This window comes from Camelus ferus, chromosome 1 (assembly GCF_009834535.1).
Source record: "Camelus ferus isolate YT-003-E chromosome 1, BCGSAC_Cfer_1.0, whole genome shotgun sequence".
Lineage (NCBI taxonomy): Eukaryota > Metazoa > Chordata > Mammalia > Artiodactyla > Camelidae > Camelus > Camelus ferus.
In genome coordinates this window covers 74,441,405-74,468,543 of record NC_045696.1, presented here as the reverse complement: position 1 = coordinate 74,468,543, position 27,139 = coordinate 74,441,405, and the positions used below count along the sequence as shown (strand labels likewise).

Here is a 27,139-nt window from a genome sequence, read left to right as displayed (position 1 = left end):
AGGACTTGTAACTAGTGAACCTGCATTCCCTGTTATGTATGTTTCAGGCAAATTCTATCACTAATTTATGAAGAAGACTTGTGAACTCAGAGCCTGACTATTCAGTGGCCTTCTTTGTGGCTTTCCTCATTTTCTGGCAGGTGCACGTATTTTGACCAGCTTGTTCTCCAATCACCAAATGCCCCAGTTTTATTGATATAACTTAGGGAAACTAAAGCACAGAAACTAGGCTAAATTCACAAGCCAAGAAGATCTCAGCTAAGGTGCTCCATCTGCCTGACTTCTCTGAAACAGCTCTAAGAGAGAAGCTGAGGCTTTGGGCATTTCTCTTCTGAAATTCTAGATCAGACCCTGGCATCTCTGCTTATCTTAATAGTCCTCTGGGGTCATCGGCAGTGTGTGAGACTGCTTCTCCCTAGTGCCTTCCGGTTCCTTAAAAGGATGAACAGTCTTTCTTACTTTATGGAGAGGAGTTAGGAGAAGTTTGGAGAGACCTCAGAGCTGTGAGCCCCAGTCACTGTGTGGCCAGGGGATTAGCTAATGGAGCCAGGGCAGCCTTCCTGGTCAGTGGAAGGGAAAGAGGGACGGCCATGTGGCATGTTGGCACCAATACCGGGACTGGAGTCAGAAGACAGGAGTTTCAGTCCCAGCTCTGCCTTTTATAATTATTCTCTCTAAGGCTTCATTTTACCTTTTAAAAACAGGATAGAAATACTACCTACCTACTTCGTAAATTTGTGAGAATTAAATGAGTATGAAAGCACTTCCCCAATGCCTGGCCCCTGGTAGTTACTCAATAAATATTGACTCTGAACTGTTACTGCTGAGCTCATGGGCTCTGTGGCCTAGTTGTCCTTATGAAGTAGGTAGCAAAGATGCAATGTTCTGTTTGTGAGATTTGTCCATGTAGTAAGTAGAAATCGTTATTACATTCTCTCCACTGCATAGTATTTTATCACTTGAATATATCATAACTTATCTAATAACTGTTGATGGATATTTGAGTTATTTCTAGTTTTTGGTTATTGTAGAAAACACTGTAATGAAGTTGAGTTTAGAAGCTGCAGGGAACAAAAGAGGGGCAACTGAAAAAGGTGTGAGAGCAGTAAAGAGACTTCAATAACAGCAACGGAGGCAAAGAACAGTCACAGTATGGGTAAGAGGTCTTATCCATGAGCAAATTGAGAGGAAGTCTATGTCTGCAGCCAACAAGCAAAGACCAGTGCTGGGATGACCTAAATCAAAAGGGACTAGTAAGGCACAGAAATCAAGGATCAGAAGCAAGACTGGGATGCTGAATCTAGTGACCAGGGATAATGAGAAGCTAGTTTCTAATGGGTTGAGATTAGTAATTTATGGGCTGAGTTGTGTCCCCACCCCCAATTCATATGTTGAAGGCCTAACCCTCAGTAGCTCCAGTAGCTCAGAATGTGACTGTATTTGGAGACGGAGTCTTTATTAAAGCGGTAATTAGGTTAAGATGAAGTGTTAGGGTGGGCCCTAATCCAACATGACTGGTATTCTTACAAGAAGAGGAGATTAGGACACAGAAGGAAGACAGTATGAAGACATGGGAAGAAGATAGCCATCTCTAAACCACAGAGAGATGCTTCAGAAGAAGCCAATCCTCTGACACCCTGATCTCAGAATTCCAGTCTCCAGAACCGTGAGCCAATAAACTTCTGTTGTTTAAGCCGCCCAGCCTGTGGCACTTGTCATGGAAACCCCAGTAAATGAATGCAATAAGGAAACAACTACTATAATTACAAAGTAATCTTACTTTTGTACCTTAGAAAACTGTTTAGAAACATCCAAAGACAATTCAGTTGCAGGTTTATTTTAAGCCTTCTCAGTTAATTCCTTTTGTGATGTCTAATCTGATCAACAAGACTTCACAGGTACTGAAAACTAGCCATTCTGAACCAGGTGACCAAAATCGGCCACTACGGGGATATCCTATCAGGGACTATGAGCTGCTTGTCAAGGGAGAGTTGCCTAAAAGAAATTCAAATGAAGATCGTGCCTGTAGTGCTGGGCCAGTGCCAACAGGAGCTGAACTGAGCTTTTAGCCAGATGACCTTAAATTATAGTTTGGAAATTTTTGAGAAGAATTTTCTTGTGAAAAAACAAGTTTCTTTTGATTTCTGAAATCTGAATGCTCCAAGGAAGTTATTTATTCCTAACTAAAAGTTTGTTAGATTATATACATTTTAGAGACTTCAATTAGCAAATATATACATCAGCTAAATATATAACGGATATGTACATAAACAGAGAACAACTGAAAAAACAGAACTGGAAAGTAATCATGTATTACAGGTAGTTTTATTGTTGTTGTTTTTCCCTCAAAAGCTCTTGCTAATATCTCTGCAGTTTATTTTGGGGTACAGCGTACAGATGTCTCTGCCTGTGACATACAGCCTGGATTGTTCTGAATGAAGATGTCACCTTGGGATGATGTCCACTGGGGACTTGAAATGAACAGGATCCCTGGGGTGCCTGAGTCTTTTAAATAAAGCCAGCTTCCCTCTTTCTAATCACTACAAATCTGTAACTCACACTTCCATTGTTATGCAGATGATGTACTGGCTCATTTTACTCTTCTGTCAAACTTTCTGCAGAGCTAAAATCACAGTTTGATTAATTCCAAATGTAGGACACTGTTACAATTATATCAACAGATGAAATTTGCTTTTGAAGCTATCATTTAGGTGCTTATTTAAAAAGCAATCTCTCAATTCTTTCCCCCACTGTATGTACTGACACCATGAACAGGAAAGGCTGGATTAGGAGGCAACCAGGTAATCTGTTCTAGCTGGTCAGTGGCCTAGTGGTCAGTGGTCTAGTGGTCAGTGGCCTGGTTTTGAAGCCAGTGTCTCTATTGTGCCTAGACTCACGTCCTACTCTGTATATAACATATTTCTTTTTTTGGGGAGGTTCTCCTTCAACTAACAAACCAAAAGGGGAAGGAAATAGTTGCCAGGTTTCTACCTTTTCTTGAGTATAATTCTATTTGCCTATCTGTCATTTCCAAATTGCCAAGGGATACCCTAACCCAGAGGTGTGTGGCAACGTGGCTTTACATACATGTGGTTTCTGAGGCTAGTTAGGTGGGATCTGTGTTGACAGAGCATGGGATATGAAGTTGGAAACCCAGGGTTTGAGCCCCAGAAACAACACTTTCTATTTTTGTGTGACCTAGGGCAGAGAGCTTAGTTTTCTCTAAGTTGGAGAGTGAGACTGGTACTAATAACTGCCTTCCCTGACTTTGCAGGGTTTTTGTGATGCAAATAGACAGTATGTAAAAGTGAGCACTCACTCTGCACTAATACTTTTATAAATCAGCAAAATCCTATTAGCTGAGTAAATTATTTTCCATATGTATTTGTAAGTCTATAGTAACTGAAATAACTATTTATTATTTTGAAAGAATAATTTGACAAGGCTATACCATAATGAAATGAAAAAGTTAATGGGCTTCCCGTAACAGTAGAAAAACAAGGCAAGTCTGGGTTTGGCCCATTAAAGTAGCAGTTGCAAAACTCCTAGGTACCATTAGATTGCTGATGAATTCACAGACTGTGTTATGCGCTCTAAGGTTGTCAAATATAGAGCCATTTAGGAAATCTATTCAACCAAAGTTATATAATCACAATAAAAAAGATGACCTTCAACTTGCAAAGTCTAAGAAAGGATTCAACATAGAGAACCTTAAGATTGTTGAAACATTTCTAGCAGTTCCAAAAATATGTTTTTCTACTAATGCATTCACTGGTTTGTCTGATGAATTATAAATAAGTATCACATTCATATCTTGTTCCTAATTCTGAAGGACTGGAACAGTTTGTGGACTATCTAGCTCAAGGAGGTGTTGGGTCATTTCTACACCCTGCTTTAGGCAGATTGCCTGTATCTCCTATGCTGGAAATATGCCTCTAATCTGTGTCTCAAGCCACTAGAAATAGGCAGAAGAGTAATTTGATAATACTTTAATTTTAAGTTGCCTATGAAGTTTTTCTCAGTCTCCTAAAGATGGATTCTCTGCTATCCCCTTCATTTTCTTCCACTTGATTCTCAGATATATATCAAAAGAAATTAACAGTTAAAAGAGATTTGGCCTGAACTCATTTCAATCTGCTAAATAATGCATTAAGGTCTATTAGGTTCCAAGATAAAAGCAATTACATGATACTGATATTTCATTAAATAGATTAAAATTGACCCTAATTCTAGACAGATGTTATTTGTGTAGAAAAAAATTAATTTCTTTAATTTTAAGATCCAAGTTGTTCCCACATCAACATATGCCAGAGTTTTTTCAGCTCTTAAAATGTTCCCGGAAAGTATGGAAAGTCTTAGATTCTCTGCCTAAGCTATTCCTCTAAACACTTTATTGAAGAAAGCACAAAATGATTTAAATCCATCAAAATTTGTCTGAAAATTTACCATTACTCTTCCCTCCCCAACACATGAACAATATTACATTATTTCCTTTTAGCCACTTATCATAAAACAAAAACCTAATTAACCAGTATCCTCAATTAATTTTTCCAGAAAATCTCACGTTTAGAAGAAGAAATTAATTTAAAAACAAACCAGCTCATCTGAAGGATACTAAAGACACCAAGTTGTATCCCACAGTCAGCATATATCCAGCCCATTTCTGACAATTACACCTGGGTACCACTCAGTAAGGAGAGATGCACTGAGTAATAGCCCTGAGGACTACAATATCGTCATTCTTCAAAGAAAGAATCGGGTATAGTATCACTGTACTTAGTAATATAGAAAGAAATATTAATACATTTTAGAAAGATCTGCCACTAAAAAAGCTTTTCCCCCCTTTTAGTCAACCTTGATGTGATGAAAAGTTTCAACTAATAATAACACTCAAATAGCTTTGAGTGTTCTGGTTAATTGGAAACTTGTAATATTTCACTAGACTGAAAAAACACAAAGACTTCTGTTTTATTTCTTAAACACTACTTTTCCTCAAATGTCACCATCAAAGTCATAGAAGATGAGATATTTTAAAGGCTTTCTTCCTGTTTTTCCTTTAGTCTATTACAGATGCACAGTTGCTTTTAGGTGAGACATGTATATGTATATGCACATCTATGTATATATGTTCTGTCATACCTACATATATATATTAAATATGTATGTATTACTATATTTATATCCATATTGAGGCGAATTTATTCAACTGAACAAAAAGTGAGATTCATTTTCTAGCCTTATTTCCATCTATAACGTTTGTAAAGACCTTATTACAAATGTCTTTTAAGAGATTTCAAATTTCAGTAAAAATACAATGTATTCTGTTGTAGAACTTTCTGTACTGAAGTCATCAAGATTTAGAAATTCCAGAAATATATTTTCTGCCTGACCTTTCCAACAACTTAAAAAAAAAAATCTTTCAGCAGGCTTAAAGTTATCCTGACCTTTTCTTTGAAAAGTGAAAATGAAGTTGTTTGCATTTTTACCCTCATTTAAAAAAACGCTTATTTTCTTAGAGAAGATTAAATTGGAAAGAGAAATGTGCTTCTTGACTTTGAATATTTTAATATCATAGTGATTTCAGTTACAACAACAATAAAACAAACTATGTCACAGTAAAGAAAGAAAGTGACTGACAGTTTTTGTAAGAATTTAACTTGGATTTCTCTATATGGAACTTCTTATCTATTCAGGTCTCTTTTTAATTAGTACTGTAGAGTTTTACTCATTTGTTTTCAGTTTAAATTCTGTGAAGGTTTATAGTTTTGTTTAAAAATCTTATCGCACCATGTCAATATTTTTATCTTTTCCCCCTTCTCTAAAATGAACAATGCAGTTAGGTACTTCAGAATGCTGCGATCTTTTATAAACCTGGTTTCTATCTATATGATATTTGTGACTGTAGAGGCAAGAGCAAGGGCTGACAAAAATACACGGACTGGAACTTTCCTTTCAATAACCTGGGTTTCAGAAAGTTATGTCTCAGTACATGCAAATATGGCTCTCAGAATGTCAATCTTCTTATAGGGCATCAAATTTTGACAGAGGACAGTCTGTGTGAGTTGCCTGGCACCATGGAATGTTCTTGAGAGAAGGGGCTCCTGGTGCGTATATGCCTGCTCAGGTCTGCAGCAGCCTCCACCATCTCTTCCTCTCCTACAGCCCCCCTACAGCTCCTCCAGGCCACTGCCCACACCAGTGAGGGCGGTGTCTACGCGAGTTCCTGCATGTCTCCAGAGGCTGTGTTCTTCACTTGGAATTCCCATCTCCTCATCTCTACCTGTTGAATACCTGGTATTCTTCCAGAGTCTATTGAATCACGATGATTCCCTTGTTGAAGTTTAGCCTGTGATCTCCTTGGACACTGAGTCTCATTCTGTTTTGTGTTGCCACAGGCAGTGTCTGTGGGTACCGGGGTGCTAAATGAAGGCTTGTGGAGTGGATGAATGAATGAAGGCATGGATGGATGGATGGAAAGATGATATGTAGTCCTATCTGCCTAAGACTTCTTGAGGCTTTTCCTAAACCTGGGTTACAGAAGTATGATACCACTTCCTTCCCAAACCCCTCCGCCACTAGGCAGAAACTAGAAACGACTCCTGTCTAAGAACTTAATGGAGTACTTATCAGTGAGAATTCAAAACCTTTTCACCCCATTTTAGTGGCCCGGGGAAAGGCTATTAGGAGTTTATGGTTCATCCATGGGCTTCTTTCATATTTTCTGCAAAGCCCTTTGTCGGGGTGGTGGAAATCACATTTATTTTGGATTAACATATAGTAGAAATTTGAAATAGAGAGAAAAGGGAGAAAGAAGATTGGCTAAAAAGGCTCTGCATATCACTTCTTGGCCTTTTGGCTAAGATCAAGTGTAAAAGGGTCTGCATAATTAAAAATAATTGGTGGCAATTTAGTCCTCTCTTCTACCCCCTTTCCCTTCAAGTTATATCCCCAAATCTCCAGTGATATCTGCTGGAGACACAAATACCTTCTTAAGATGCAACTTTTTGCTCATAATTTAGTAGTAGAGCCAAGTTCTACATTGATACTGACAAGGTGTGGATGAAGAGAGAAAACAGGGAAGTGACTTTGTATGTTTTGCTCTGTATCACATTGGAAGAGCCCAGAACAGTGCCTGGCACAGAGTACGTTGAATGAATCTTTAAAAACCACAAACAACTCTGATAAAGCAGAAGCAGGAGCTCAGAGCTAGGTCACTCAGCATCCCTCAAATTTGCAGACATCTGGTGAAGTGGTGCTAGGATGAAAAGATGTTGAATTTCACAGTGCAGAAGTGTTATGAGTCAATCTTATTTTGATCCTAAGATTCAGGGAGACCCAGCTGGCATAGAGGTTACATAAAATAAAGAGAAGAAAGTATAACTTTAATCAAAGATGCCTTAAGGAAGGACTACTAGATTCTTGTTCAGTGATATTGAAACCAACACAAATTAACTTAGTGCTGAGAGATACGCAGAAAAGTCACCCAATTTTTGAAGATTATTGGCAAAAGTTGAAAATTGCAGAGATGTTTTACGTGGAAATATAGTGATTATGTGTTCTGCCTAGAGGAAGGCAGAAAGCATTTTCTGATTTTCTGAGTTAAGACAATTTCCCGGAACACTATGAGAATGGAGGAGGCACAGGGAGACGGTTATAGAGTCAGTCCTGGAAAAGATGGCTGTGTGCATTAAATGTGTTCCTCGCTTTGAAGCCTCCAAGAATAAAACAGTATTTTACTCAATATTTAACCACAAGAGAGCAATTTCTACTTCTTAGAAAACTACTCAGAACTGTAAATTTATTTAAAGAGTGTCATGGTCCACAGAAGAGATGAACCTCAGAGCATCTAGCTAATTAAAGTAACTACCAAAATGGTATTAAGTATGTTACAGAGTTTCCAGTTGAATTCTCACAAACATGTCTTTGAAGTCAATTTGATTATCTCCTCCTTATTTTAGAGAAGAGGTACTTGGACCTCAAAGAGAATTACTTGTCCAAAGACAGGTACCTAGTAACAGTAGTAGTAGTAATAATAGTAATCACTGAGCATCTGAAATGTACCAAGTACTGTGCTGAATACTTCACACATATTTCAGTAGTACCTAGGTCACAACAACTCTTTGAAGTGTACACTTTTCTCATAACCATTTTACAGATGAAGAGACAGATGGAGAGAGTTAAGCAGAAAGAGTCAGTAAGTGTCAATGCTGGGACAGGAGCCCAGAGTCTGGCCTCAGAGTCTGTTTTTAACTACTGTTTTATTGTCTCTCGTTAGACCTGTGATTAGAAGTCAAGACTGGGGCCACACTCAGACTTCAGAATGCCCACTGCAGTTTATTTCCTCCGTGGATAAAAGTATATGGATTCCAAGTAGCCATACGTGGATAAGTTCCTAAAACAGGCCACACAGCTAGTGGGAAAGTGAGCACCAGGATCTGGGCACAGGCACATTCGACCCCCAAGCCCACGCCCTCTCTTCTGTACTGCGCTAGGCACCTTTAAGTGAAAAGGCCGAAGACACTGCAGCATGTGGTAACTCTGAAGTGATTCATTAGTAAAACTCCCTTTCTACCTCCCTCTGGACCAAGAGGCAGAAAGCCCAAGTTTAAATCCCAGCACTCCCACTTATGAGGGTGTCACTTCGGGTAAAGTTGCCTTTCTGAGCTTCTCTGTTCTCGTCTGTTAAAATGGGAATAGTGGGGCCCACTTCACAGAGCTGCGTGAAAGAACCCAGCAAAGGGAGTGAACAGTGTGGGCGTGTCATAGACATTAGTTTCCTTTTCTTTCTTCCTTGCTCCTTTGTCTCTCATCTCTTTCTCCTCTTGAGCAAAACTGAAGATATCACTGTTTTAAAGTGCTATAAGCACTTCACTACAATTGGTGTGTATTTGTGTATACTCATAAGGCATCCACAGACAGTAGAGGAGAAAAGGGGTTTTGTGGAATGAAAACATTTGAAAATTTTTTCAGTCTTCAAGTCCTACTGAATTCTCTCAGGTATCCTATATTTCAGGCCATCTCAAGACCAGCCATGGTTTGGGAAGCCCACTCCATGGATACCAGAACCTGGTCGAGTACCATCTCATTCTGTGCTCTTGTGGTTTTGTAGTCTGTATATCCTGGATTGTCTTCTGTGTATACCACAGTTACCAGCACAAAGGGAGAGGTGAGGAGGAAAGTAGCAAGCCACTCTGGCAAACTCTTTATGTCAGAGATCAAGCAGAATTCTTAAAACTCTCCAGCGAAGTAGGTCCTAATACTTCCTTTAACAATGCTGAAGGTTAAGGTCGCAAGGTGGGATTTAATCTTGGTTTGTTGAACTCTGAAGCTGAAGACATTCCCACTGCGACAGCAAGCTGCCTCCCTCTAGGTGCTTGATAAGCAAGAGCTAAACTAAGATAGTCTTTAGGCTCATGAAAACCTTTCCCAGCTAGAGCTATTCCTTATTAGGGGATAGGTCTGCTCTGGTGAACACCTCTGAGGGTCCTTCACAGGCACCCTTGAGTCACACTTGATGGAACTCAGGCTCCACTGCTACGTGTAGAAATTGCAGGGTCAGAATTGAGGGGAATGTTTATTTCCTTTTGAGTAATTTGTCTGCAAATAGGACAGGCTGCTACTGGGTGAGTAGTTCATGGTCGGGACGTTCGGGCGTCACATTTCTGTGATGAATGGGAAGACAAGCTTAGGAAGACAAGCAAGCAAGCTTAGCTTCCACTCAGCTCTATCTTTGAAATAAAAAAAAAAAAAATCAAACAGCAAATACTTCCTTAAAATAGTTGAGTGTAACTTCTTAAAAATAATTAAATGTTAGAAATGCTTGCCTTTCTTAGCTTTAGAGAGACACCTGACAAAAAGTCCCTCAGAAAAAGGAATAAAGAACTGTCCCTCTAGCGTTCCTGCTCCCAAATTCATTCTCCGGAGGCAAAATATACTGAATAGGAAAGATGGAGCCCCTCTCCCTTCTCAACCTCCTTTGGACTTGGTCAGGTTGGGTCTTTAATAAAATGAAATTTGTGTTTAAACATCTATTCTCTTAGCTTTAACCTGAACCAACAATTTTTCAGAAGCTAAGTTTAAGTCAGAAGAATTTAAACAACATGTATCATGGTTTTAGGTCGGAAAAGAGAAAGGCATTGACGGAGAACCTGTTATGTGAGAGGCATATGATACATGTTTGATCTAATTTAATTCTCAAAAAATCTTTCAAAAGTAAGGTATTATTCTGCCCAAGTTTAATAAAAAGAGACAGGCATAAAGGGATTTGGTAATTTGCCCAAATCATTCAGAGAGTATGTATCTATTTTCTAGAATCCCTTTTAAATTTTCATGTCTTCACAAACTATGTTCCATGAGTATAAATAGGAATTACATCAGCTTTGTTCACTATGAAATCCCCATCAACTCAGAGAGTTCTTTGCACTTAATAGGTGCTCAGAAAGTATTCTGGAATGAACTTCCACCTGGCTTCATAAATGGATATAAGTTAGCTTTCAAAATTAATAGAGAAAGAAAATATAATATACATGTATAGAATCAAGGTAGCATACTAGTCAAAAGTCAGTCTAGAACAAAAATGGATACCATGAGTTTCATTTTCCTAAGCTACTTATTACTAACTAGGAACACTGAACCTAATCAGTTATACAATTTCCAGTTTCTTTAAGACAGGAAACAAACCAATTACTCTGGATGTACAGCTCCCTACAAAGAAATCACTTCCCTCCTAGAGAATTCTACCCTAGGAGAGGGTACTAGATAATATAACGAATAATGTCCTAAAAATATCTTTAAGGGAGGCATGATAATGAACACATTCTATTAGGCTGTTTCTTACTGTGTCTTTCCACCCTGGCCAGTAGCATCACACTGGAGCCTAACCCAACACACATTATCATGTCCATTGCATATGAGCTTAAGAAACTAGCAGAACAAGGCTTTTACTTATGGTCTCGGTATGCACAGGTGGTTCTCATCTCTCTAATGCTGGCAACTCGTATTTGAACTCAATTACAAATGTATATTGCTCAATTATTTGCTTGGAGTCCACCTAAAGTTTTTAATATCTATGCCCTCAATCTTTATGATTATACTCCCAGGACTTTGAAACCCGCCAAGTAATCATACAAGCACAATGGGAGTGAAGAGAGACATATGTGATCTAAGAATCTGAGAGGGCTGACTCAGTCAGCATCCTCTCCCTCAGTGTTCAAGGGTGGGGATAGCTACTGTGTCATCTGGAGCGTGACACTGAGCACAGTCACTGGTTCTTCCCTAGATAGCTTGCAACCATCTGGGCTTCTCACATCCATTCACATTCAGGCACATTCCCTACTACTCCAACTCCTACATCTTTTGGCAGGAAATACCCACACAGCTGGATTGGATGCATAGGATGCTTTTATTTTTTGCCTCATTGAACTGTAGCTTTCCTCAAGCAATGTGTGTTTTCTTTATATGCCAGCCCAGAAGTCATTTAACAGGAAGAAGGCATCTCAGAGAAGCACTTCAGGAAAAGCCTTAGCAATGACAACAACAGCATGTTGCTTCTGATTTATGGAGCGTTCACACAAGTCTTCCTCCTCTACTCCCTGTAACACACAAGTGTTTATTGCATATTCTGTACAAAGTTCTCTCTGGAGCTAGTGAGGCAGGTTTGTAACTGCTGTGACTGTGATTTGTTGCCTGTAAGACTATGGGTTAGAGAGCCATAAGTCAGCCAGTCAACAAACATTACCAGGCCCTGTACCAGGCTGAGGAGATAGTGGTAAACAAGACAGACAGATGCGATCCTTCCAATTTGGAAGCAGTGAGAGATATCACACAATTATTTTCAAGTGTGATAAATGCCATCAAGGAGAAGCACAGGGTGCTACGGGAAGAGACAACAGCAGATGTTAAGACAGAGACCTTTTCCCTTATTTAGACGTGCCAGGGAAATACCTCCTCCTCTTGACTGTCCAGTGCTGCCCTTAGAATTCGAGAGCTTTCCTGCTTTGCCTGCTCATATCCTACCTCTGTCTGAAGGACAAAATAGTCAGTGCAATAGTGATCAGAATGCTACTCAACTAATTTAAAAATCTTCATTCTTCATGAAGGAAGATCAACTCTGCCCTTTCTGGAAAAGAATTCCGTATTCATTTCATAGGTAAGTTTAATTAGAAACTTTAATATATTAGTTATTTGCTTTAAATTCTCTGTGAATCAGTATGTTCAAAGACTTCAAGTGAATTCTTGATTATTCCAGTAAAGGGAAAATATCCAGTAAAGGGATAAATATTTATCCAGCGACATGGGGTTCAAGCTCCTCCACAGAACACTGGGAAGGCTCTCCCTATAGGAGGGTAGCAGATGGCAGTGGTTCTTCAATGTGGCACCTGTATCCACTGTATCAACATCACCTGGGAACTTGTTAGAAATGCAAATTCTTGGACCAACTCTCAACCTCCTGAATCAGAAACTCTAGGGGTGGAGCCATCCGGCTGTGTTTTAACAAGCCCTCCAGGGATTCTGGTGTGAGCTTTAGTTTGAAAACCAGTGGCATAGTGGTTAGGATCATGGGTTTGGAATCAGACAGAACTGGATTCAACTCCCAGCTCTACCACTTAGTAGCTGTGGGACAATAGGTAACAGCCTCTTTAAGCCTCCGTTTTCTTTCTCTGGACAATGGGCACGGTAGTAACGGTGTCTAACTTGTAAGTCTGATGTAAGGATTAAAAGAAACAATGCTTGTAAAGTAGGTAAGATAGTAAGTATTTAAAGAGTGTTGGCTGTTATTTTAAATGAAGTTTTAGCTATTTTTCATCTATGTGACTGGACTTATGGGGTTAGTGACCTTGTTTACTTGTAAGACAAAGTGGGGCTATATTTATTTCTAATAAGGTGACATCCTGTTCAAGTAGACAGTGACATCAAAACTATCATCAGAGCCATCAATGTATTTCAAAGACATAGAAAAACTCCCAAACTAAGATTGATAATCAAGAGATATCCTTTGAACACCACATTGGGAGCACTGGGTACAGAAGCCTCTCTCAGACTAGGAGGTTTTCACAAGCTTTATTTTATCTCAGGTAGGTCTGACCCAACACTATCAGAGAGACCTCTGCCTGGGGCTCTGCGGTGAAGTCTTCCTTGTTGCCTTGGCAGCTAGGCTGATGTCTGTCTCTTTAGAACTCTTTCTCTGAACCTCTCCTAAGGCACTGATCATTTCTGCCGTGTATGACAGTTAATTGTGAGCATGCTATTACTTCCCAATTAGGTATTAACTTCTTGAGACAGGGCCCAAATCTGAGTCATCCTCATACCGAGCTCAATCTCGGCATCTACCATCACACCTAGCCCCTGGGATGGGATCAATGTCTTTGGAATGAAAAAATGAGTGAATGAAGGAGTGAATTAAGTTTTCAAGCCTAAGTACAAAAACTGAAATAATGTATTCCCAGTACAGTAAAGAGGCAATCACTGTAAGAAGAGAACAAGCTATTTCACCCCAAAGTGATATTTGATCCTTATCATTACCCAGGAAAAAAACGGAAGCAAGTGGATATTACCTCCTAGACCCAGCTGGCAAATGCATATCCTGTTCTTATTAAGTACTTGTGATTTCAGACCAGTGATTCAATCTCTTAGGACCATGGAAATATCCCCACCTGCAGAGAGTATGGTATTTCCTTGCCACCTTATACATTAAATATATAAAGAGGATCAATAAAACATTAGATTAATCTTTGTATTTTCAGATATACTGCAGTACATTGTACATAGGAGGTGCTCAATCAATATTTATTGAATAAATGAATGAAAGAAAAAGGGCTGTAAAGCACTGAACTTGGCAGAATAATAAAAAAGCAATCAAGTGAATACAATAAGATGATGTGTTTATCATCTTGGAAGCCAGACATTCTGGCTCTTTCTTAACTCAGGTTGGAAGGCTCTATGCAAAATCTGAGAAATCAGGATTGGAAAGTGCAGTACAGGGAAGAGTTCAACCTATGGACTGGGAGAAAATATTTGCAAAAGATGAGACTGACAAGGGCTTGATTTCCAGAATATATAAACATCTCATACAACTTAATAACAAAAAAACCCAAACAACCCAATCCAAAAATGGGCAGAAGACCTAAACAAACAATTCTCCAAAGAAGACATACAAATGGCCAATAGGCACACAAAACAATGCTCAATATCACTAATTATCAGAGAAATGCAAATCAAAACTACAATGAGGTATCACCTCACACCAGTCAGAATGGCCATCATTCAAAAGTCCACAAACGATAAATGCTGGAGAAGGTGTGGCGAAAAGGGAACCCTCCTGCACTGTTGGTGGGAATGCAGTTTAGTGCAGCCATTATGGAAAACAATATGAGATGCCTCAAAAAATTAAAAATAGACTTACCATATGATCCAGCAATCCCACTCCTGGGCATATATCCAGAAGGAACCTTAATTCAAAAAGATACCTATACCCCAATGTTCATAGCAGCACTATTTACAATAGCCAAGACATGGAAACAACCTAAATGTCCATCAACAGGTGACTGGGTAGAGAAGCTATGGTATAGTTATACAATGGAATACTACTCAGCCACAAAAAAGAATAAAATAATGCCATTTGCAGCAACATGGATGGACCTGGAGAATGTCATTCTAAGTGAAGTAAGCCAGAAAGAGGAAGAAAAATACCATATGATGTCACTTATGTGTGGAATCTAAAAAAAAAAGACAAACTTATTTATGAAACAGAAACAGATTCAGACATAGAAAACAAACATATGGTTACCAGGAGGGGAAGGAAGTGAGAAGGGATAAATTGGGAGTTCGCGATTTGCAGATACTAACTAATATATATAAAATAGATAAACAACAAGGTCCTACTCTGTAGCACAGGAAACTAGTATTCAATATCTTATAGAAACTTATGGTGAAAATGAATATGAAAATGAATATACATATGTTCATGTGTGACTGAAGCATTGTGCTGTACACCAGAAATTGACACAACACTGTAAACTGACTCTACTTCAATAAAAAATACATATACAAAAATAAGTAAATAATGAAACTCCTCTTCCCCTTTCCCATGGGGGACACTCAGGGGCCACAGGAAGTGTATTGCTTTAATAAAAACCTTTTATTGGCAGCAGTGTGTTTTCAATAATAGTGCTGGTCATTCTTTCAACTCTGCCTAGTATTATTATTTTTTTAATTTAATTTTTTGAATAGTTGTTATATGGTCCCAAAATTAAAAAAAAATGAAAGAAGATATCTAGTGGAAAATCTTCCTCACACCCCCCTCCCCCATTGCCCTAACTCATCCACCCTAGTGCCCCATCCACTGTGATGAGTTTCTTCTGTATTCTTCCCGAGTTTCTTTATGCTTATACAAGCAAACACAGACACTATACATATTTTTATTTTCCCACCCTTTTAATGACAAGAGGTAACATATTATACCAGTTATTCTGTACCTTGCTTTAGCCACTTAATACACCTTAAAGGTTTTTCTGTATCAGTACATAATTTCTTCATTTTGATTATGTTGTATTAGCACACTATTCAGTTGTAAGGGTATAACTTTATTTCTCTAGTATCTTATTAGTGACTAGATTATTTTCTATTTTTTATCATTATAATCATTGCTGTAATAAATAACCTTGAACATGGTGCTACATATTTTCAAGGAGCAATATTAACTCACTGTTGCTAAATTTTGGAAAATTATCTTGCTTTTAGGTCAGACAGAAGCAAACAAAAAAATCTATACCAATACTCCTTATACGAGTGTTAATGTTTCAATTACTTGATTTTATTATTCTATCTAACTCTGGTTAATCTTCTCTTATATAAAAGTTAAACTGTAGCACAAAATATTAGCACAAATAAAGTTATAGAAAGTTATTATAGAAATGTCAGCATAATGAGTTTTCTGATGGAGTCTATTGAAAATTATTTTCTCTTTGTGGTCTATACTATGTGTCGTTTGCTCCACACACAGCTTTACTCTTCTTTTTTTTAACTGAAGTATACCCAATTTACAATGGTGAGTCAATTTCTGGTGTACAGCACATTGCTTCAGTCATACATGGATATACATATATTTGTTTTCATATTCTTTTCACCATAAACTACTACCAGATATTGAATATAGTTCCCTGCACTGTACAGTATGACTTGTTTATCTCTTTATATATACCAGTCAGTACAGCTTTACTCTTGATTTCAAACCAAACTCCACCCTCCATATGTTCTTCTCAAGTCTTCTAACATCCCTGTTTTGGGCACTAGCAGTCCCTCAGTTGCTCAGATCAAAAATCTGCACCTAGTCATCTCTTTCTCTCACCTCCAGCATCCAATCTACCAGCAAGTTTTGTCAGCTCTGCCTTCAGAATGAATCTTGAATCTGACCACCTCTCAACAGCACCACTGCTGCCATCCTGCTCTCCTTGTTCACCCGGACTGAGGAACCAGCATCCCCGCTGGTGTTCTGCTTCCACCTGTCACCTGTCCCTGTCCCGGCCCCCCAGTATTCTCCTTAGCAATCAGAGAGGTCTTTTGGAAAGGCAGATCAGATCGTGTCACTGGACTCTCCCCCAGCAAATCACAACTGGCCCCCCTCTTACCTTCCCAACATTGAAAACCTCTCCTGCTCTTTCCCCGTGCCCCAGTCACACTTCCTGCTCCTGGGACAGACTGGACTCATTGCTACCCCAAGGCTTTGCAGCTGCTGTCTCCTTTGCCCACCACCAGACCCTTGTGGCTGCTTTTCACATTTAGGTCTCAACTCAAGTGTCACCTCCTTCAAGTGGCCCTCTGATCACTGTATCAAAATAGAACCTCCATCACTCTCTAGCCCTTTACCTTGTGCTTCTTATCACCAATTATGGTTATTTTTCTAAGTGTTTGCTGTTGTCTCTACCATGAGGCTGAGATTCAGCAGAGCTTGGATTTTCTCATTTGTTGCTGCATCTATAGCACTTCGAGTAGTGCCTGGCTCATGGTAGGTGTTCGATAAACATCTGTGGAATGAATAGATAGATTATAAAATGAAATCTTGTTTGTGCAAATTTTTGGATAGTTTTGGAAATGACAGAGTAGTGAAAACTAGACTTCAACTGACGAAATGCTTTCAACCAAACCAGCTTTCATAACGTCTGTGTAATGTCCCATTTTAGAATGTGTCATAAAAAGCAGTGGTGTGGAAGTTGACAGATCTTAAATAGATTTAAATATATATGTATATGTATCTTTGGAAATTTTGGACAAACTGCTTAAACTCTCTGTAGATCATTTTTTTTCATGTGTAAAATGTGGATTTGAATGGTATGAATTCAAGTTATACTTTAATTATCTGTTAATTGAACAAGTGTTTATTGAACATCTACTATGTCCCAGGCATTGTGCTGGGCATTTGGCATCCCTGGTGAGCAAGGCTAATGGCAGCTCTCCATTCGTGGAGTTTACAGCTTAGGTAGGGAAGTCACATTTTTCCAAATAGTGAAAAGTGTGATGAGGAGTTGCATGTGGTGCAATGACAGCTCAGAACAGGGACCCTACCAAGTCTAGGATGTCAGAAGACAGACAGAGACATGTGACTTGAGATCTAAAGGGTGGTTCTAGTTAATTAGGCACAGAGAGGTTGGAGAAACTTGTGGGCAGAGGGGACATCCCTGCCAGGGCTAGGAGCATAGCACATTCTGAGAAGGGGAAACAGACCAAGGTGGCTGCCTGCAGAGTGACAGCGAGAGGCAGGCAGGGGCTACACGGTGTTACTCAGTGTGCTGTGTGGGCCTGTGAACTCGCTGGTACCATGCTGCGATGAGACAGGTATAGAAATGGAAAGTACGCATTCAGAAATTTTTATAGCAATTTCACAAAGTAATTTTATGTTTGTTCAATCTGATAATAAAAATGTGGGGCTTGCATTTTGCATGTCTTTTTTGTTTTCCTTTCATTTATCTGAGAATTTAATCTTTATCATATTCATAAAAGGATCAATTCACAGCAGTTAGATGTTAAAAAGCAAAAGTGGCCCTTTAGTAAAGATAGTTTGTGCAGCTGTGGGCTGTACCTTGTAAGCCAAGTTAAAGGTTTTGGTTTTCATCTTGTGAGAAACAGACATACAGCACAGCAAATGCTTATGGAGCTGGCATACTACATAATGGTCTGGCTGTGAAGCTAAAGTTTCAGCCAACAATTTCCTTTACTTCATTAATAGCTGAGTAAAACCACCCTATATGCATGTACAGGAAACTACTAGTAGATTGTGAGCCCTTGGATGGGATTTATCTGTTCCTGGGTCTCCAGAGCCTTCCTAATTCCAGGGAGAAGTTCAGAATAATATTGCTGAATTCAATTATAACTATAATTCAGAATAGTCACTCTCAAAGTTTTCAGCCTGTGACCCAGCTAGGAGCCTGTACCAGTCCCTTTTAGACCCCTGGTTTGTTCAAGGCTCACTATTCTAGGAGGGAGAAGGGCCACCAGACACTGGGGAATGAGGCAGGGTTACAGCCAGATGGGGACACACACACTTCCCATCCCAGGCTCCAGAAATGGTGCAGAGTGGCCTTCAGAAACAGTTAAAGACAAGTGGTGAGTGGGGAATGGGTGCCTTTGAAACAGTTACATATCTGAGTCACAATCTCAACTTTCCAGCTGATTCTTGCTTGAATTTTAAGCACTTCCTTCATTTCCCACAAGTAACCATCAGTTACTGCCAGCAGCACATAGTTCTTTCTGTGTCAGATCTAAAGCTCAGAGATTCTTAGAAAAACCCAGCCGCCCCTTTTGATGTTACAGAGGAGAATTGAGGGTGAAGGCCTGGAGTTGGCTTAACACTTACTCGGTTTTATCACACAGAGAACAAAAGCACCAGAGCATAAACCCCAGTTTTGTTGAAGGTAATTAAATGCAAACACACTCCAGCAAAATCACCAAGACCCAGCCTCGAGGCCCCTTTATTCTATTACCTTTCACTACATCCTCTTTAGCCTGATAACTGCAATCTGGAAGCAGTTGTCCCTGTCATTAATGCGAGTTATTGAGAGTCCAACTGTAATTCTATCCTTCTTTTCTGACTCAAAGTTATATCCCAAAGGGAAATATGTCATGCCAGTCGGGCTCACATAAGAATGACTTATCCTATCAAGTCCTAATAGTCTTATAATGGAGAAAAGCAGTGGCAAGGATTACTTGAAACAAGGGATAATCCTAAGTGACATGTTTAGAAATCCTGATTTTTTTTTTTTTTTTTTTTTGAATAGCTCTAGTCTCCTAAAAGCAGTTAAAATCAGGTTGCTGCCCTGGCTGACAGCAGGGGGCAGCAGATCAGAGTCGGCTCCAGCTCTGTGAACGTGGTTTCAAGGATGGAAAATTTGCCGCAGAAAAATCCTCAAAGTGCTTAAACCTAAATACGGAAAACCTAAGAGTTGATTCCTCATTTAAATTTTTTAAAAAAAGAGCTGAGTTAAGCATAAAGAGTTTTACATTTATTTTCAGTTTATATTCTAGTTTGTATTAGGTTGACACTCATGAAATTGCCTTTTTTTGGTGTAAGTCAAAAGCTATTAAATATTGGCAATTTCAAAGGGTTAAAGCTAATATTTTGAGCAGAATTTAGGTACAGAAGTTCTCTTCAAGCAGACAACAGTCCTTGGTTCAAAGAGAATGTGATGGTGAGTCCTTGTGCAAAGTAAGGTCAGGTCCTGTTTAATTGCCCGCCTCTACCTCTCCCTACTCCCCACATCTGGGATCATGAGGATCCCCAAACCCCTCATCCATGTTGTCTGTCCCCAACCAAGCACTTCCTCAGCTTTGGTCACAGTGCCCCCGCCCGCCCCGTGAATACTCACTCACCTCACTGTCCCAGTCTCTCTCACTGCTCATCAGATCAAAACTCAGCTGTGGCTAACATCACAGGCTCTACAGTTCTCCCTTTCCTTTCAGACCCCCTGAGACCAAGCAGGACCACCCCTCCACCCCCCCGACTCCAGCCTCTTGTGTATAGAAAAGCTGAAGTCTCCCAGGCCTCCCTGAGTCATAAAAGAGCAGGCTTAAGCAGTTGACGATTAGGACAACAGTCATAGAGTCCTTGTCTGATGCACATTCCTAAGTTGTTTTACAGGTACTATATCTACCACAAGAGGGAAAACGCTAAACTGCATGATGACCAGATCTCTTCCCTGGCCTCCCCTTCAGTAATCACGTGAACTGTTACTGAGGCTGTTGCCCCCAGGATCATACATACCCCTGCTCCTCCCTGAACAGAAACCAATTACTGTTACCTAAGTCTCAGGAGGAAGCTGGAAAGAGAAAAAACAAGAACTACTTAGAACAAACCAGGCTCAAGATGGTGGAGAATTTGACTGCCAGTGGACACTAAGCCTCATTATACACTCTTTGTAATGTATTAGCATGCTAAATGACACACCCACCAGTGCCATGCAACAGCTGGAAAGAGCCATAACAGGACTGAAAAAAAGGCAACTGGCTCCAGCACACCTTGAATGAGGAGATGATGGCAGAGTCTCCAATAAAAGCCCATGTGGCCCAACCTGGAGCTGGAGCTGTCTCCACCGGCCATTTTGGCTCACATCTCTCCGCTCGAGTGCTTTCTTTCCTTTTCTGCTTTTGAACAATAAAGCAGCCTGCCTTCCGCTTCGTTCCTCTGCCTCTGTTGAGAATTCTTTCTCAACCGGTGGGCAAGGAACCACACTTTTGGTGGGCTTTCCAATTAGGGGATCTATTAGCTAACATTCCCACTTGGAAAACAAGGTTTCTATGTCTATGTTGCTGAGCCTTGAGTGAGTTCTTCTTGGTCTGTTCTGTTAGCGGTTCTCAAAGTGTGGCCCATGGCCAGGACCAGAAGCATCTGTATCACCTGGGAACTTGTTTACAGAGCAGATTCTTAGTTTTAACCTACTGAGTCAGACATTCTGGAGATGGGGTCCAGCAATCTGAGTTTTAACAAGCCCTCTGGGTGATGTGAATGCAGAGTGAAATTTGAGAATCACTGCACTAGGTCATAAAGCCGAGTTTCTCCTCTGATCTCATTTTCTGTTACCAACGGCCTTTTACAAATTTTATCTTCTAGGCAGTTTCTAATTTCCTTCCCAGCAGTTTAAACTTCAGCTGAATCCCAGGCTTGTAGCTGGGTCCTTATTATGCATGGAATGACTTCTCAGTTACCAAATGCCACCCTCCTGGGATGCTGATATCATCCACTCTGGGTTCTGAAATGTTAGCCTCTGCCTATCTGTTGGAACCCAGGAGGTCGGCCATTTGTGTCAGCTGCAACTGGAGTTTGTGGTATCTCTGAACTTGGAGCTTTGCCTGCCTGCCTGAGTCTCCTATGGATGGGCTCAACCCCCCAGACCTGTCCTGCCTTGGTGGGTGGGTCCTACTATATCTGGTCTTTCTCTAACTCATTAGTACCAAACAACCACCTTTAGATCTGAAATATAGTAAATGCTTTCTAGGTAGTTTACATTTGAGCAGTTAAAAATAAGAGGAAGTGTTAGGAGATGTCATTCAAAGTAGATACCTTAGTTCTAAAAGAGGGCCCAACTTTTCCTTTTTTCCCCTGGAGGCGTTACATGCTTGCTCATCTGGACAGCGAATCGGAGGAAAAGGGAAACGCCAGCTCATAGAAATGTGAATTTTGAGAAAGAAATCATGTTACTTAAGCACAACTTCAAATTTTGCTTATTTGTCCATCTCCCCACTACATCTTGAGCTCCTCGAAGAAGGAAATTTTTGTCTAGTTAATTCTTGTATTTTTAGTCTGCAAGATGGTAGATGCTCAATGAATGTTTGAGAAATGATTGAATGGAAACACACACACACACACACACACACTCTCTCTCTCTCTCACATGCAAAAATTAAGGATCTATTTCTCCAGATGGTCTAGATTATTAAAGGTTACCAATAGAAAAATGGACTGTTTGCACTTGACCAAGATCTAAGCTCAGCATCCACGGTTCAAGGTGGGGAGCTACAGTAGATTTAGTACTTGGGTTGGGTATCTCTGTCAGTAAAGGCCCTGGCAAAGCTACTGTCCTTAGAATGTAGATCATCATCACATCTCAGGCTGTAAAGACCTCAAGGAACTCCTTTCACTTTTTGGAGGAGGAAACAGGCCAACAGGGGTGAAGTCAATTTTCTAAGGTCACCAAGTTGGTTGCTGGCAAAACCTAGAACAGAACCCAGACTTCCTATTAATTCTTTTCCCAGTCTGCTTTAGAAATCATGTTTGGCATTTATTTATAATGATAGAACCACATTGGAAAGGATGACTTTTCCCTAAATTTTTTTTTCAAGATTATAACTATCTTAAAAAATGACAATATGCCTGAAGCCGTATGCTCTGACTTATTTAAATTATTCTTGTCTGTTTCTTTTAAGAGAAATTCGCTGTGTGTTCTTCTCCTAAAGAAGTTCAAAGAAGTGTCATTTCCAAGCTTATAAATTGCAAATTCGTTGGATGCAGCACGGTCCAATTAACTCAAATGCTAACCAGAGGGGTCCTAAGATATTCAGTCAATTTCACATGTATCCTAAACTCAGCTTTCCTCAGCTGCACATATGAAAGAAATAGAAATAGCAATGAGATGTTGATTTTTGTCTATTAGATTGGCAAAGATTAATTCTTTTGGCTGGAGTACAGGTAAATAAGATTCATAGGCGGTATATGAGAGGGAAATTGGCAAAGTCTTTTTGGAGGGCAGTTTGCTGATGGAGTCAAACCTTTAAAAGCACATGGTCTTACATCAGCAGTTTTCCTTCTGGGTAGGGAGGGTATAGCTCAGCGGTAGAGCACATGCTTAGCATGCATAAGGTCCTGGGTTCAATCCCCAGGACCTCCATTAAAAAAATAATAAGAAATAAGAAATCCAAATTACCTCCCCCCAAAAAGAGTTTTGATTCTAGTTATTTATGCTAATGATACCAGAAAGTGCAAAGATGTCCCTGTACAAGGATATTTATCCCAATATTATTTAGAAGTATGAATAACTGGAAGCAACCTAAAGTCTATGAATTGGGGATTAGTTATATACATTATGATAATCCATAAAACAACATTCTACATAGTTATTAAAAATTATAAATTATATTTACTGAGATTTAAAGATCTCTAGGACATAAGCAGGAGAGAAAAACACAGTTCAATACCTCAGGTACAGTATGATCATATTTCCATAAAATTGTGCGTGTGTGTGAGTGTGTGATTATAGGGAGGCATGTGTAAAGATGACTCTCAAAATGTTAAAAGTGATTACTTTGAGATGGTGAACTCGAGGTGCCTTTCTTTCCTCTTTATGTTTACATGAATTTTATACATGAGCAGGTATAAGATTTATAATTAGAAAGAAAAAATCTACCTTCATATTTTAAACAAAATGAAACTCAGTATTTTAATATTGCCAAATTATGTTTTATGACATTCTGAGACATGAACACTAGGCAAATACATTTATGATGTTTCAAAAGCCACAAGGGTTAGGTTTCAAATATAATTTGACTTGATTCTTATTCCAAATCGGAAAAATAAAGGTTAACTTAAGCTCCACTTGTGTTGTTAACTTTTTTTATAAAGACACTTTTGATGAAATGATTCATGACCCTAGACTTTTATCCACAGACATCAGGTGTTGTTTCCAGGAGTGACAGCTCTTCTGGACCGTGAATATTCTTTCTGATCATGTACCCAGTGACTCTTGTTACCAGGAAATCTACGGCCAGTCACGGAAATGCTGCTGACCACCTGCTGCATAACTGCTATGCACACATGTGCCTTCCACGCAGGAGCTGTCACCCACCCCACCAGCGATGCTGCTCACGCTGGCACTTCAGGGAGCTCGTCCTAGATTAAGTGACTGGAGGCAGCGGAGCAAGGCATATTTCCTTCTTTTGACAAAGCTAATTTCAACACCAATGAAATACTACTCAAAAGCAAGCATTTCAAATGAATTTTTAACTGAAATTGGAAAATAGTTTGAAATTTTGAACCAGAAATGTTGATATAAATGCAGATAGAATTTTAACAGTTTTAAATTATGGTGCGTCTTTACTTTTTCTCTTCCAGTTTCAAGGTACAGCAAGGGGACCCATGTGTCTGGAGTCAAGTGAGAGTGGCAGACACTGAAAACCCATTTGTTGAATGAATGTAGTTCCACTTTACATGAAACTATCCTGAGCACTGGAGTCCCTGTAGAACTCTGTCCCCAGAGATTCTGATTCAGTAGGTCTGTGGGAAGCCCCTGAATCTGCATTTCTAATAAGCTTCCAGGTGGTGCTGATGGACAACCTTGAGAAGCATTGCTTTAGGCTGCAGTCTGTTCCCTATATTTTCTGACACTTGAGCGTTTGAATTGTGGCCCATTCTGACATGCCGGATGGAAGAAGCATACTTCTCTATCCAGGAAGGTTGTCACAGTACTCAGAAGGACCCAGTGGGACACAAAAGATGGGACTATCCTCCCAGACCATTGATGCAGATCTGCCAAATCCAGCCTGGCAACTGATGAGCAGAGCAGATGCCCTGGCCAGCTTGCTTTCACATCCAGGCTGCACCAGGCCTCTCCAGACTGAGCAGGTTGGCATACCATTTGTGTATATGAATAGCCGCTACCATATATGTATCTGCATAGAGTAAAATTTGCACCTACATATAACATGCTTCTGTGCAAGCAGATATGGCAGGATCTATGTATACATAGGAGGAAGATTGGAACGGATGTGTATACTGAACCAGGAATTAAGCTAAATGTCTGTTGAGTAAACTGAGCTATTTAGCGAGAAGGAAGGGCAGTGAGAATGAGCATTTTTGAAGCCTCCCTTATCTCCCATGCACTGGTAAGGATCCTCATACAAAGTGTCTCCGTTACTCCTGAGCATAGATGGCACAATGAGATGGGCTCTGTGATCCTTGCTCAGGGGATGAGGTCTCTGAGTCTCCGGGGTTAAACAACTTGTCTAGTAAGAATGAAACTACTGAATGGCAGATCTGGAATTGGAATTCATTTACACCTGACTTCAAAGTCTATATTTTCTCCACTGTTTTCTCACTAACACAACATGGAGCAAATAAAAAATTTATTTGATAAAAATATTATTATAAATCTAACATCAGTTTGTATTCCATAGATCATTTATTACCGTGGTTGTGTGGGTTTTTGCTGAGTACACGAAAGAGCTCAATACTAGTAGCCTCATTGTGTGTCTGATGTACATTTGATTGAACTAATGTACTTTTAAAAACATTGTTTTTTTGATGGCACAATCTCTTACATTAAAAAGTCATTGTGTTTGTGTGCTTCCCTGGTTACAAATGGCCAGTTGTCAATTTTAAAGCATTTTGGATAGCAAAGGACCAGATTTTGGCAGAAGTAATCTGGCCAGGAATCAAACCCAGAAGAAAAACCAAGCTTATGAAAAGCCCTGTATGATTTTGTTATTGTGGGAGAATTATTTTTAAAAAAATGTTGTGTATGTGAAATCAGAGGAACCAAGGGAGCAATTGAGGTAAGAAGCCTTACATCAGCCCTAGCTTACAATATGAAATATACAACTATAACCACAGAAAGTATTTCTGAAGAATTTATAATAACATGGGAAAATGATAATGTGCAATGTCATGTGAAATAAGGAGACTGAAAGTGTATATGTGGGTGATTTCAATCACGAAAACCGTATCTGCACAGGAAAAAAGACTTGGAGAAACTACAACATAATAATGGTAATAGCTGTCTTTGCGATGTGCTTATGGGTCATTTTAGCATTCTTTACACCTGTGTGTACTTTTTTTTGTTTATTTTTTTTACCACGATCATATAGTACTTTAATGAGAATAAATACATCTTTCATTTTTTTTTAAAGTTAACCTACTTATTCTGTCCCTATTAGAGTGTAAGGTAGGCAGTACGAATTATTTTGAAAGCTATCATGGTAGCCTACCTTCTACTGTGTGTGTGTGTGCGCACACATAAGAGAGAGACAGAGACAGAAAGAAAGAACAAAAGAAATGAGGGGATGGGATAGGGTAGTGAGGAGGACTGGGCTGAATAATTCCTGATTGCTGGTATTTCCCTCCTGCCATTATTTTCAGGGTTCTGGAGTCAGGTTTACACACTGGCGAAGTACTTCACCATCTTACAGGATGAAGGTGGAGTAGGAGGGAGAGGAAGAAGCTTTCATCTGTGTAAGAGAGAACCTGCCTCCTGGGTTCCTGAAGGATAAAGTGAGTTAGTAAACCTCGTAGAACATGTGGCACTTAGGAAACGGTAACTATTATTATTGAATCAAAAGGAGCTACTTTTAGTTTCTTATTCAAGCTTTGCATCTAATGATTTCTCCCTTTTTGTCCCTTCTAGGTAACCTAATTTTGCTCTGTTAATTTTCCGAAACACCTTCAATTTGCAAAGGAACTTTGACTACTAAGGAATTAGGTCTTTGCTAGGAGGGCAGGACACAGTTTGTGTAGGTGCCCTTGACAGGAGAAGGGATAGGATTTCACGTGCCTCCCCATGAGCCTGGTCATCAAGAAGAAGGGTCAGGGTGAGCAGGGATTTATACACTTCTTGACTTTCCAGGCTTTCTCTCTTGTACTATCTCAGATTGCCAGGAAGGGTTTAACCCTCACTCCTATAAGCTATAAGCTCCGTCTTCAGCACTGAGATGTGTGCTGGGCTGGGCTTTCTGAAAATAAAAGTAAGGGGAACACACTTAACAGCTTGCATGACTGTGTTTCCCTAGTTACTCAGTTATGTTCCATGTATTTAGCACTATCTCTGGACTGAGTGAGGCTGGTGCCTCATTGAGTGCTAAAATGGCATCAGTGGGATGTTGAGTTATATAAGCAGTCAACACACGTTTATTGTATCCCTAACAGATCCCAGGTGCTAAAAGAAACATAAACAAATGTATAAAGCAGAGCCTATCCTCAGGAGCTCCAAGTAATCTTGTGTGACAGCGTTAACCATCTTGCAATAGTACAAAGTTCATATTGTTTTATAGTAAGAGAAATGCTAATCAAATACAATTAAAGTATGGAGTCTAGTTAATATTAATGCACCAAAGAACCAACATTGATTCATTAGTTGTCGCAAATGTATGATACTAACCTAAGATGCTAA

At 39.6% G+C, this 27,139-nt stretch overlaps 1 protein-coding gene and 1 long non-coding RNA gene across 4 annotated transcripts in view; one reads left to right on the top strand and one right to left on the bottom strand.

Moving 5' to 3' along the window:
- The window catches only part of PEX5L (peroxisomal biogenesis factor 5 like), a 156,745-nt gene that overhangs the window by 99,158 nt on the left and 30,448 nt on the right, over window positions 1-27,139 (bottom strand).
- Window positions 1,407-22,825, top strand: LOC116664912. 3 transcript variants are annotated; one of them, XR_004321458.1, is made up of 3 exons: window positions 1,407-1,784; window positions 21,525-21,529; window positions 22,814-22,825. It is a non-coding gene; the product is annotated as an uncharacterized LOC116664912 (long non-coding RNA). The 3 variants fall into 3 exon arrangements; XR_004321457.1 differs by lacking the exon at window positions 1,407-1,784 and adding an exon at window positions 6,546-8,977; XR_004321462.1 differs by lacking the exons at window positions 1,407-1,784; window positions 21,525-21,529 and adding exons at window positions 6,546-8,977; window positions 17,569-17,571.